The sequence below is a fragment of the Suncus etruscus genome, chromosome 1 (genome assembly GCF_024139225.1).
Source record: "Suncus etruscus isolate mSunEtr1 chromosome 1, mSunEtr1.pri.cur, whole genome shotgun sequence".
Taxonomy (NCBI): domain Eukaryota; kingdom Metazoa; phylum Chordata; class Mammalia; order Eulipotyphla; family Soricidae; genus Suncus; species Suncus etruscus.
The window spans coordinates 185659438-185672745 of NC_064848.1; positions in this window are offsets into that span (position 1 = coordinate 185659438).

The following is a 13308-nucleotide window of genomic DNA, read 5'->3' on the forward strand; positions in this document are numbered from 1 at the left end:
AAAGGAAGCAGGACTAGAGAGATAATACAGGAATCTGCTTGCTTTATATGAGTTGAACTGGATTATGGAGCTCTGAGAAAAAAAACAACCCAAGAGGGCCCGGAGAGATAGCACAGCGGCGTTTGCCTTGCAAGCAACCGATCCAGGACTAAAGGTGGTTGGTTCGAATCCCGGTGTCCCATGTGGTCCCCCCTCCCCCCACCCCCGTGCCTGCCAGGAGCTATTTCTGAGCAGACAGCCAGGAGTAACACCTGAGCATGGCCGGGTGTGGCCCAAAAACCAAAAAAAAAAAAAAAAAACCAAGAGTAATCCCTGATTGCAGAAGCCAGGAGTAAACTCTGAGTGAGCATGTGGAATGTTACATGCCACCCCCCAAAAAGAAAAGGAAACAGGTGAAATTCAATGTAACATGTCATCATGTCCACATGTAATATAAAAATACTTGTATTTTTATACCAAAGACCTAGTCCTTTGAAAGCTACTGTATATTTTACAAGTACAACAGGTCTCCATTGTCACCAGGAATATTTCAGTGGCTCAGTAGCCCCTGTGGCTAGAGAACTTTTACTGAGCCCTCAGAGCCCCTGAATCCTCCAGACCTTATGGAAAGGCAGACAGAAGCATTGGGACTGGAGAGTTATTATAGTAGGTAACTTGTATGCAGTGCCTTGTACACTGTCCTTAACACTACATTTGGTCCCCAAACCCCAACAGAAGTAATCCCTGTGCACAGAGCCAGGAGTTAACCCTGAGAACTGCCAGCTGTGGCCCAATGCAAAGCAAGAGCTGCATTCTTTTCATTTTTGGTCTTGGGGCCATACCCAATGGTGCACAGAGGCTAGGTGCTTGAGGGTGCTGGGGAAACCTTGTTCTACCCAGGGATCAAATCTGGGCCTCCCTCCTGCAATCATACACTCAGCTTGTTGAGTTATCCAACCTAATCTTTCCTAAGATGTATGATGAGGTCCTTTGTTACATAAATGCTATTCTATGACATTGTTTGGTCATAGACATGATAAAGCATTAATATACTAATTGAATAATTAGGCAATGAGTTCTTACTGATTTTTTTTTTTTTTTAGTTTTTGGGCCACACCTGATGATGCTCAGGGGTTGGTTATTCCTGGCTCTGTGCTCAGAAATTACTCCTGACATGCAGGCTCAGGGGACCATTTAGGATACCAGGGGTCGAACCCAGGTTGGTCTATGAAAGATAAAAGCCCTATCTGCTGTTCTAATGCTCCAGCCTTTAATCTTTTCTTGGGTTAAGTTTTCTTCCCTCTGTGAGATCAGATCCGCCCTATTTTACGAATGAGAAATGACACACCAAGATTCAGTGACTTGCCCAAGGTCACACAGTTAATTAATGGCAGAGCTGGCATTGGGATGTAGGCATTTTCCCCCCCTGGAAAATTTTGCAGCAACATCCTATTTTCTCCAATTCTTTTGTGTGTATGTGTGTGTTGTGCTTGAGGGGACCTTGGGGAATATTGGAGCCATACCCGGTGGTGGTCAGAGGCTACATGGCTCAGTGCTTAACAGTCACTTCTGACATTTTCTCAGGGACCCATATGTAGTACTGAGGATTGAACTGGGTCAGCTTCACACAAGACAAATGTCTTAAACCTTGTACTATCTTTCAAACCCATATTTTTCTGATTTTATTGTTTGAGGGAGCAGCATTATTGAGGAAACATCCAGGCAACATACTCCTACTCTATAGGAGCTAGGATTTACTTCTGGCTGTCGTGGAGGACCATATACAATTTTGGGGATTGAATCAGAATTGAATTTCAGAATTGGGTGCATGTAAATCAAGCACTTTAACCACTGTACTATTTATCTGGCCCCCCATTTTTTTGTTTTATTCAAATCATCTCTGCCTCAGTATTTTTGTTTTTGTTTTAGGGTCACACTCAAAAATTACTCCTGGGGCCAGAGCGTTGTCGCAGGTGGTAGAGCATTTGCCTTGTACATGCTAACCTAGGACAGACTGTGGTTCAATCCCCCAGCGTCCCATATAGTCCCCCAAGCCAGGAGCGATTTCTGAGTGCATAGCCAGAAGTAACCCCTGAGCATCACCATCACTAGCTGTGGCCTAAAAAACAAACAAACAAAAAAATTACTCCTGAAGGGGCTTGTGGGGTCATATGGGTTTCTGGAGATCAAACAAGGGTCAGTTAGTTGCATGCAAGGCAAACACCCTACTGGCAGTACTATTGTTCTGGGGCCCATCTGCCTTAGCATTTAAAAAGTTACTTGCAAAAAAAAAAAAGTTACTTGCAGGGGCCAGAAAGATAGCATGGAGGTAAGGCGTTTGCCTTGCATGCAGAAGGACAGTGGTTCGAATCCCGGCATCCCATACGGTCTCCTTGAGTCTGCCAGGAGTGATTTTTGAGCGTAGAGCATGGAGTAACCCCTGAGTGATGCAGGGTGTGAACCCCCACAAAAAAAAGAAAAGTTACTTGCAGGGCCAGAGATATAGCAGAGCAGTACAGCGTTTGCCTTGCACGTGGCCTACCCAGGACAGACCCAGGTTCGATTCCTGGCATTCCATATGGTCCCCAAGCCTGCCAAAAGCGATTTCTGAGCGCAGAGTCATGAGTAACCCCTGAGCACTGCCGGGTGTGGCCCAAAAGTCAAAAATAAATAAATAAATAAATAAATAAATAAATAAATAAATAAATAAATAAATAAAAAGTTACTTGCAGGGCCAGAGTGATAGCACCTTTGCCTTGCATGTGACCAACTTGGGTCCAATCCCGCATCCTATGTAGTCCCCCTCAAGCACCACCAGGAATAGTATCTGAATACAGAGCCAGTAGTAACCCCTGAGCATTGCCAAATGTGGCCCATTAAATAAAAATTAAATCAATAAAGTAAAAATAAAATGTTACTTGCATTATACAAGAATCCATAAAGCTTTCTCTAACATTGGAATAAAATAATCTTACTCCCTCCCTGAATTTGTCCAACCCATTCTTTTAGGCTAGTTTTATTTTACCCTTGAATAGAGACCTCCATTTGTAGCAATCTAACCTGTTCACTATTTGACCTTTAGCAACTTGCTCATGCTCTTTTTCTATTATTATTCATACATTACTGCTGGTAAGAGCTCATCTTTACTGGCAAATCTACACCCCGCCCTTTCTTCCCTCAAAAGTCACTTCTTTTAGAAAGCCTTCATTGGCTAAATCACCCAGCCCCAAACTTTTTTCCATCAACTCCCAAGTACCTATTCTATTCCTCTATATTATTTTTTTATTTTGTTTGTTTATGTTTTTGTTTTGCTTTAGTTTTAGCTTTTGGGCCACACCCAGTGATGCTCAGGGGTTTGTTCCTGACTGCACTCAGAAATTACTCCTGGTAGTGCTTAAGGGACTATATGGGATGCCAGGGATCAAACGTGGGTCAGATGCCAGGTTCAGATGCATTCAAGGCAAGCACCCTATCCACTGTACTATCTCTCCAACCCTTCTCTTAATTTGTTTTATATGGATATTTTTTCAATATGCATTACTAGCAAGAGCTTGACCTCTATATATTATAACTGCCATCACTAAGCTCCATGCAAAGGACATCTCAATTATTACCAACCCAACTAATCATTTGATCATAAGAGAATATCACACTCAGTCTGTAACCATTATTTATCTACAAGATGTGTATCCCACTAGAGAGAGAGAAAGAGAGAGAGAGAGAGAGAGAGAGAGAGAGAGAGAGAGAGAGAGAGAGAGAGAGAGAGAAACTGGGGCCCTAACAATAGCACAACAGTAAAGCATTTGCCTTGCACATGGCTGACCCCAGACAGACCTCCAGGTTCAATTCCCCCAGAGCCTGCCAGGAGTGATTTCTGAGCACAGAGCCAAGAGTAACCCCTGAGCACCGCCGTGTGTGGCAGAAAAAAAAAGGGTGGGGGGACCTGGACAGGAGTGATATTATAATATTATAGTAGATAGGGTGTTTGCCTTGCACTTGCAGACAATCTACAAGGGTTCAATCCACAGCATTTCATGTGATCCCCGCTAGCACCTCCAGGAGTGATCCCTGAATACGAAGCTAAGAGTAACTCCTGAGTATGAAAAACAAAAATTACCTAAAATTGTAGATGGTCTTTCATAAAATCTCGGAAATAACTAAATGCACACTTATCCAGGGATGAGGCTCAGCAGTAAATCACGTGCCTTGCATGGGTGAGGCCCTGGGCTGAATTCCCTGCACCACCAGAATATTTTTTTTCTTTTTTGGTGGTGGTAGTGGTGATGGAATGGGGTGGGTGGAGTGGTGGAGGTGAACAGAATTTTTAATTCAATTTAATAAACAAAAATATGTGCACATCATGAGGACCTTGGACTTAATGGCAGAAATGTTGACCTGCAACAAAGAAAGGGAAAAACCTTATTCCTAATCTCAGCCCTAATTCCATGAGCCAGGTAATAATTCCAATGCAGCAAATCTAGAGCAAACTCTAGGGCTAAGGGTGTGACTCTGATGCAATACATGTTTTACATATGTAAAATCTGTCTGTATTCAGTCTCCAACACAGCAGAAAAAATCTTTAAAAGTGAACCCAAGGGGGGCCGGAGAGATAGCATGGAGATAAGGCGTTTTCCTTTCGTGCAGAAGGTCATAGGTTCGAATCCTGGCGCCCCATAAGGTCCCCTGAGCTTGCCAGGAGCAATTTCTGAGCATGGAGCCAGGAGTAACCCTGAGCACTGCCGGGTGTGACCCAAAAACCAAAAAAAAAAAAAAAAGTGAACCCAAGGGGGGCCGGAGAGATAGCATGGAGGTAAGGCGTTTGCCTTTCATGCAGAAGGTCAGTGGTTCGAATCCCAGTATCCCATATGGTCCCCTGAGCCTGCCAGGAGCGACTTCTGAGCCTAGAGCCAGGAGTAATCCCTGAGTGCTGCCGGGTGTGACACCCCCCTAAAAAAAAGTGAAACCCAGGCTGGAGCGATAGCACAGCAGTATGGCACTTGCCTTGCATGCAGACAACCTGGGACAGACCCGGGTTCAGTCCCTGGCATCCCATATGGTCCCCTGAGCCAGCCAGGAGTGATTTTTGAACACAGAACCAGGAGTAACCCCTGAACACTGCCGGGTGTGGCCCAGAAAAAAAAATTAAAATCCAGATATACTATGCCATCGTGGCATAGAATATAGTTCCTCTAACAGAGCTAACAGTCTAATATGTGCTGCAAACAGACATCTCTAAAAAAACTGAAAGGAAGTACATTAGAGCACATGGAATTTCATTTTCTTCCATAGTATTTCAGAAGGAATAAGCAAGGCAGTTATGTCTCAAGGTATTTGTTCCTACTTCTGATAGATTTCTCGGTTGTCTCTGGATATCTATAAACTATAAACCTACGTATACTTTAATTAGGAGATTAAAAAACAGGGGCCAGAGAAATAGTACAGTAGGCAAAGCACTTGTTTTGTATGCAGCCCACCTCGACTCAACCTCCAAAACTGCATACAGCCCCCTAGCATAATCAGGAGTGGCCCCTGTGCACAGAACTTCTGGGTTCTGTGACCCAACACTCCTACTCCTACCAAAAATAAAAATAAAGTGAAAAGTTAGAGGTCGAAGCTATAGCATAGTGGGTAGGGTATTTGCCTTGCACATGGTTGATCTAGGTTCTATCCCCAGCATCCCACCTGGTCCCCTGAGCCTGCGAAGAAGGAGTGAAACAGAGCCAGAAGTATCCCCTGAGCACCACCAGGTGTGGCCCAAAAACCAAAATAAATAAATAACAGTGAATGAATGAAAGTGAAAAGTTAATAAAGCTAGTTAGGATCAGAGAGATAGCTTAATAGGTTGAACACAAGCTTAGAGTGTGGGAAGCCTGAGTTGATTTGCACTATTATTATATGGTGTCCCAAGCACTGTTGAAAGCAACTCCTAAGCACTGAGCTGGAAGTAGCACCCCTGGATATGACCCTAAAACCAAAACTAATAAATAAACTCATTAAGTTAACTTTAATCACAGTAACTTCCTGTTTAGTTTTCAACTTTCATCTGAGTCTGAGGATGTAAAAACAGTCCTAATTTTTATAACTTGCTTTATCTGTGACTTAGAGCAAGACTTACTATTTCCTTGATTTAATTTTCTCTTTGTAGATACATGAATAATGCATGAGTTTTAAAATTTATTTTTCTTGTGGCTGGAGCCTCAGTTCAGTGGATATGGCATTTGCTTTGAACAAGCCTGACCTGGGTTCGATCGCTGGTATCCTCCCTGGTCCCTTGAGCACAGTCAAATGTAATTCCTGAGTCCAGAGCCAGGAGTGACCCATGAACATCACCAGGTATAATGAAAAAACTAAAAATATATATACATTGTATGTATATACATATGTATATATATATTTCCCCTTGGACCAGAAATATAGTACAGCAAGTAAAGCCTTGCATATGGCCAACTTGGGTTTGATCTCTGAGACCCCCACATGGGTCCCTAGTCCCTGTCAGTATTGATTCCTGAATACAAAGCAAGGAATAAGCCCTGAATATAGCCAGATGTGGCCCAACCCCCCTTCCCAAATAAAAACAATAAAACAGAAAGAATACTGAGTTAATACTTTTTGTGCCGGAGCGATAGTGCAGCGGTAGAGTATTTGCCTTTTACCCGGCTGATCCAGGACGAACCTGGTTCGATCCCCGGCATTCCATATGGTCCCCCAAGCCAGGAGCGATTTCTGAGTGCATGCCTGGAGTAAATCCTGAGCATCACCGGGTGTGGCCCCAAAACAAAACAAAACAAAACACCTTTAAAAATATTTTTTTTTCTTTTTTGGTTTTTGGGCCACACCCAGCGGTGCTCAGTGATTACTCCTGGCTGTCTGCTCAGAAATAGCTCCTGGCAGGCACAGGGGACCATATGGGACACCGGGATTCGAACCAACCACCTTAGGTCCTGGATCGGCTGCTTGCAAGGCAAACGCCGCTGTGCTATCTCTCTGGGCCCAAAATAATATTTTTAAAAAAAAAAATAATAATCTTTTCTTGGGCCCAAGAGATAGCATGGAGGTAGGGCGTTTGTCTTGCATGCAGAGGGACGGTGGTGCGAATCCCAGCATCCCATATGGCCCCTGTTTGTTTGTTTTTGATGTTTGGGCCACACCAGGAAATGTTCAGGGGTTATTCTTGGTTCTGCACTGAAATATTACTACGGCTGTGCTTGAGGAACCATATGGATTGCTGAGGATTAAACCCAGGTTAGCTATGCGCAAGGCAAATGCCCTACCCTCTGTACTATTGCTCCAACCCCCATCAGTGATCCTTTTTAAAAAGAAAATTGTTACTATTATTACTTTTTTTGGGGGGGGGGTTGGGGCTAAACCCGCAGTGCACAGGACATAATCCTGGTTCTGCAGTCAGGCTTAATTCCTGGTAAGGATAAAGGGTCCATTGGGGGTGCCTGGAATCTAACCCAGCTCTGCTGCATGCAAGGCAAGAGTCTTGCCCTCAGTTCTTTCACTCTAGCTCCAGAAAGTTATTATTTTCATTGTGGCTAGGGAATTTCTTTCTTTTTCTTTTTTCTTTTTGGCTTTTGGGCCACACCCAGTGGCACTCAGGGGTTACTCCTGGCTCTGTGCTCAGAAATCACTCTTGACAGGCTCGGGTGACCATATGGGATGCTGGGATTCAAACCACCATCTGTCCTGGATCAGCTGCATGCAAGGAAAACGCCCTACCACTATGCTCTCTCTCCGGCCAATGGAAATTTCTAAAAATAATAATAATAATAATAATAATAATAATAATAATATCAGTCCTGAGCAGTAGTACAAGTAGGGCACTTGCCTTACAAGTAGATGACTCAGCTTCAGTCCCCAGAAACCCTTATAGTCTACCCCCAAAGTTCCACCAGGAATAATTCCCTAAATACAGAAGTAGGAGAAAACCTTGAACACTACTGGGAGTGGCCTCAAAATAAAAACCAAAATTGTCTAATGATCTTACTGTCAGAATGGTCTTCATAGCAAAAGTGAGAGATGAAGCGCAATTATGTCATTGCGAGAAATGTATCAAAACGAAGAAAATATTAGGGGGAGCTAAAATAGTCATGTCAAAGTGAAAGAAGCACTGGATGTAGAACAAGGAAAAGGGAAGAGTAGGACATGGATGAGTTTGGAGACCATTACAAAACCCATCCAATAGACTCAAACAAAGTGTGACTAACCAGGGATCCTCAAACTTTTTAAACAGGGGGCCAGTTCACTGTCCCTCAGACCATTGGAGGGTCTGACTATAGTAAAAACAAAACTTATGAATGAATTCTTATGCACACTGCATATATCTTATTTTGCAATGAAGAAACAAAACAGATACAAATACAATATGTGGCCCGCGAGCCATAGTTTGAGGACCACTGCGAGTCTAACTGTTTAGCTTCCATGACCTAAAAATATGGTCTTAATGTAAAACATTGAAATTAAACTCTGTTTCATAAAAAATTAATTTTACCTGCGGAAGATGAGGAAGGGATTCCAAAAGGATGGGGTACAAAAAGTTGGAGTGCAATCCATAAGGAGAACTGCCATGAAATCCCAGCCTTTAGGCTTCAGAAACCTCAAATGACTGTTGGAGTGACGGTTGAAAATGTGAAGGAGCAAATGGAATGTTACCTTCCCACTTTGTAGTCTGAGGAAGGGGATGTGTCCAGTTCATACGCTTTATTTTATTATTTGGTTTTTATTTTGTTTTTATTAGTTCTAGAGATCAAAACCAGGACCTCATATCTGCAAAGCATTAGCTCTACCACTGAGCTATATCCCCCCCAATTTCATTGGTTTTGAAATGTGTGACTTGGGCCAAAGAGATGGTGGCAGTGCTTAGTATGTTTGAATCTCTAAGTTTAATTCCCAACACTCGGTGTCACTCATTCAAGCCCAACACTGTTGGGAGTGACATCTATTTTTTTAAAATACTGAAGTGATTGTACAGCAGGTAGGATACTTGACTTGCGTGTGGCCAATCCAGGTTTGATCTCTGCGACCCCAGATGGTCTTCCATGCCTGTCAGAAGTGATTCCTTATACAGAACTAGGAGTAACCCCTGAGAACCACCAAGTATTGCCCCAATACAAAATTGGTATATTTGATATAACAGGTAATACACATCTTCATGCATACATGTGTGTATATTTAAATATATTTGTACATATGGATAGTGTACTATATACTATATATTGCAATATATTGTAGAATATATAAACATAGTATAGTATACATATGCAAGGGAGCACTGTGACATTATATACATATATACAAACATAATCAAAAAGTGCCTCAGAACTTGGAGCTTTATTTCTCTTTGTAGCTTTCCACCAGGAAGTTGAAAAAGTCAAGTTTCTACCTGTCTTACTTCCTTTCCAGCCCCTGCCCCCTTTAATTTTTTTTTCTTCAGTACTTCTGCTTCCTTTTTCACAACCATTACTCTAGGATTATTTGCCAATCCTGAATGACTGGCAGTTCCATGACTAAACCCAGGTCTCTTGTTTATGATTTCCAGATTGACATGAGTGTGTTTGCCCTGTCATCCTAGGACGGGGTCAGCCCTCAGGACAAAGTGTCAGTGTCCTGCTGACAAATAACAATGCATATGTGGGGCCAGAGTGATAATACAGTGAGTGGGTGGGTAGTAAGCGTGCCTTGCATGTAGCGGACCCTGGTTCCGTCCCCAGCATCTCATATGGTCTCCTGAGCAGCACCAGGAGTAACTCCAGAATATAGTCAGATGTGGTGAAAGAAGAAAGAAAGAAAGAAAGAAAGGAAGGAAGGAAGGAAGGAAGGAAGGAAGGAAGGAAGGAAGGAAGGAAGGAAGGAAGGAAGGAAGGAAGGAAGGAAGGAAGGAAGGAAGGAAGGAAGGAAGAGAAAGAAAGAAAGAAAGAAAGAAAGAAAGAAAGAAAGAAAGAAAGAAAGAAAGAAAGAAAGAAAGAAAGAAAGAAAGAAAGAAAGAAAAAGAAAGAAAGAAAGAAAGAAAGAAAGAAAGAAAGAAAGAAAGAAAGAAAGAAAGAAAGAAAGAAAGAAAGAAAAAGAAAGAAAGAAAGAAAGAAAAAGAAAGAAAAGAAAGAAAGAAAGAAAGAAAGAAAGAAAGAAAGAAAGAAAGAAAGAAAGAAAGAAAGAAAGAAAGAAAGAAAGAAAGAAAGAAAGAAAGAAAGAAAGAAAGAAAAAGAAAGAAAAGAAAAGAGTCTAATGCCTACTTCTCTTGGACCCCAAGTCCTTAAAGGTGACAGTGTGTTCTGGAGCCGGTATGCTGAAATTAATTTAGCAGTAATGCTTTGCCTTAACTGTGAAGACTCAGTGTGGGCCAATGTTCCACCAGATCTGTAGAGTAGCCTAGAGGATTAGAGGTCTCAGCTGCTTAACAACAGCCAGAACTTCCATTTCTCCACCCTTGGCTCTGTTTCTTGTTTGCTTTTAAAATCCCTAACAAGAACAATTTTCATTAGTCCTTATTCAAGAGCCAATTCCATGGCATGCAAAGAACATAATCTCAACCTCTTTCAACCCTAGTGTTCAAGGTGGGGTCAAGAAGACGAAGGAGGTAGCTCATAGGGTTGGAGCGCCTGCTTTGCTGGTTGACAGCCTTGGCTTGATCCCCTGACATTTGATGGTCCTTGGAACACCAAATGGCCTCCTAGTACTGAGGCACAAGTTGCCCCAGAGCACAGCTGGATGAGAGAGAGAGAGACAGAGACAGAGAGACAGAAACAGAGACAGAGAGACACAGAGACAGAGAGAAAGAGAAAGAGACACAGAGACAGACCGAGAGACAGAGACAGAGAGAGAGCAAACAAACAAAAAAGGTGGACTTGAGAAAAGAGATCAGGGGTCGGAGAAATAGCACAGCAGTAAGGCACAATGGTGGTTGGAATCCTGGCATCCCATATGGTCCCCGGAGCCTGCCAGGAGCAATTTCTGAGCACAGAGCCAGGAGTAGTAACCCCTGAGCGCCGTCAGGTGTGGCCCAGAAACAAGAGAGAGAGAGAGAGAGAGAGAGAGAGAGAGAGAGAGAGAGAGAGAGAGAGAGAGAGAGAGAGATCAAAGACATGAAGTATGCCTGCCAGCCTCATAGAATTGCATCTGGTGGAATGTGATTCAGTGAAAATAATTTGCCTAGGTGCTTTTACCATATATCTGAAATAACAGGATGAAAATTCTGCTGCTGCCAGCCTCCCTGCAGAATCTGCATAGAAGCCAAGATCAATAAACACTTAAAAAATGTAAGAGGAGCTCGAAATTGACTTATGGCTTGCATATTCACAGGACAAAACTGAAAGTCATCTTGTCCCCAATAAACAAATAATTCAGGAGCGGAAGAGTAAAGGGAGTATCCTAGAGACCTTCAAATTTTCTGCATTTTCTAGGAAAACAGTCTTATTGAAGGCTAATCTTTGGGATCTGGTGCCTTTTTATTTTCTCTGTCTCTTTTTGCAATTAAACAGAGATGTAAGGGTTGGAGAGATAGTACACCTTGGCAGGGTGCTTGCTTTGCATACAGTCAACCTGGGTTTAATCTCCAGCACTCCATATGGTTCCCTGACTACTGCCAGGAGTGACTCTTGATCACAGAACTATGTATAAGCCCAAAGCATAGCCAGGTGTAGCCTCAAAACAAAACAGAGATGGTAATATTCATACTGCCAATTGACTTAAGAAGAAACCCCAGGAACCAGAGCAGTAGCACAATGGATAGGACATTTGCCATGCATGCAGTGGACCCATTGTCAATCCTCAACATCCCATGTCGTCCCCTGAGCCTGCCAGGAGTGATTCCAGAACACAGAGCCAGGAGTAGTCCCTGAAAGCTTGGTCCAAAAATCAAAGAAAAAAGAAAGAAACCCCAAAGGGCCAGAGAGTTAGAACAGCAGGTAAGGCACTTGCTTGATCTCTGACACCCCATATGGCCCCTGAATCCACCAGAAGTGATCCCTGAGTGCAATCAGAAGTAAGCTCTGAACACAGTAGGGTGTAGTCCAAAATCAAAACCAAAATAAACAAACAGAAAAAAAAAACATTGAAAAAAAAGAAAAAGAAGAAACCCAAAGGACAAAAAGCAATTTAAACAGCTCTAAACCTTTCAGCCCAGCAAGCTGCCCCAACAGATTTCTAGATATGGTCTATTTTAGTTCAAAGTGCAATCACAGTGTATAAAATATACATTTACTGAGAAGGAGGCAGGGCAAATTCCCTAGGGAACTGACGTCAGGAAATAGGACAAACCAAAAAAAAAAAAAAATCAAACATTTTAGTCAAAATAGTACAATCAAAACATTCAAGAAATAACAAGAAATTTATATATACATGCATATATATGTTTTGTTTATTTTATTTATTTTTTTGGTTTTTGGGTCACATCCGGCAGTGCTCAGGGGTCACTCCTGGCTCCATGCTCAGAAATTGCCCCTGGCAGGCACAGGGGACTATATGGGATGCCGGATTCGAACCAGCATCCTACGGCATGAAAGGCAAACGAGGCGGGGCGGTGGCGCTAAAGGTAAGGTGCCTGCCTTGCCTGCGCTAGCCTTGGACGGACCGCGGTTCGATCCCCCGGTGTCCCATATGGTCCCCCAAGCCAGGAGCAACTTCTGAGCAAATAGCCAGGAGTAACCCCTGAGCGTTACTGGGTGTGGCCCAAAAACAAAACAAACAAAAAAAAAAAAAAAAAGAAAGGCAAACGCCTGACTATACTCAGGCATCACTCCTGGTATGGTTCAAGGAACCTACAGGACTCCAGGGATTGAATCTGGATCAGCTCCATGTAAGGTCAGTGCCTTATTCATTGTTACTATCACTCTGTTACCCAATATATTTTCTCTTTCTCCTAAGAGATATCAACTATGAAGCTGAAGCCACAGTTGTCTCAGAAAACCTGACATGTTATCCAAATCTAACCTACTATGTATTAATTAAAAGGCCCAGAGCCAGAACGATAGTACAGTGAGTACGGTGTTTGCCTTGCATGCAGCCAACTCAGGTTCAATTCCCACCATCCAATATAGTCATCCCCTGAGCACTGCCAGAAGTGATTTCTGAGTGCAAAGCTAGGAGTAATCCCTGAGCACTGCTAGGTGTAGCCCCAAAAGCGAAACAATAACAACAAAACAAACAAAAAAGACTCACAAGCTATACTATCTTTGTTGTGCCTTCTGTTTACTTTTTCCTCATAGAACAGAATAAATTACTGTCCTATCTCAAGGAAAGAGGATATCAGAATGTGGTGGGTGAGTGACAGAATTACAGGACTTTGAGGAGGGAGAAGGGAAAAGAAGTGTCTGTTTTACAGAAAGTGCAATG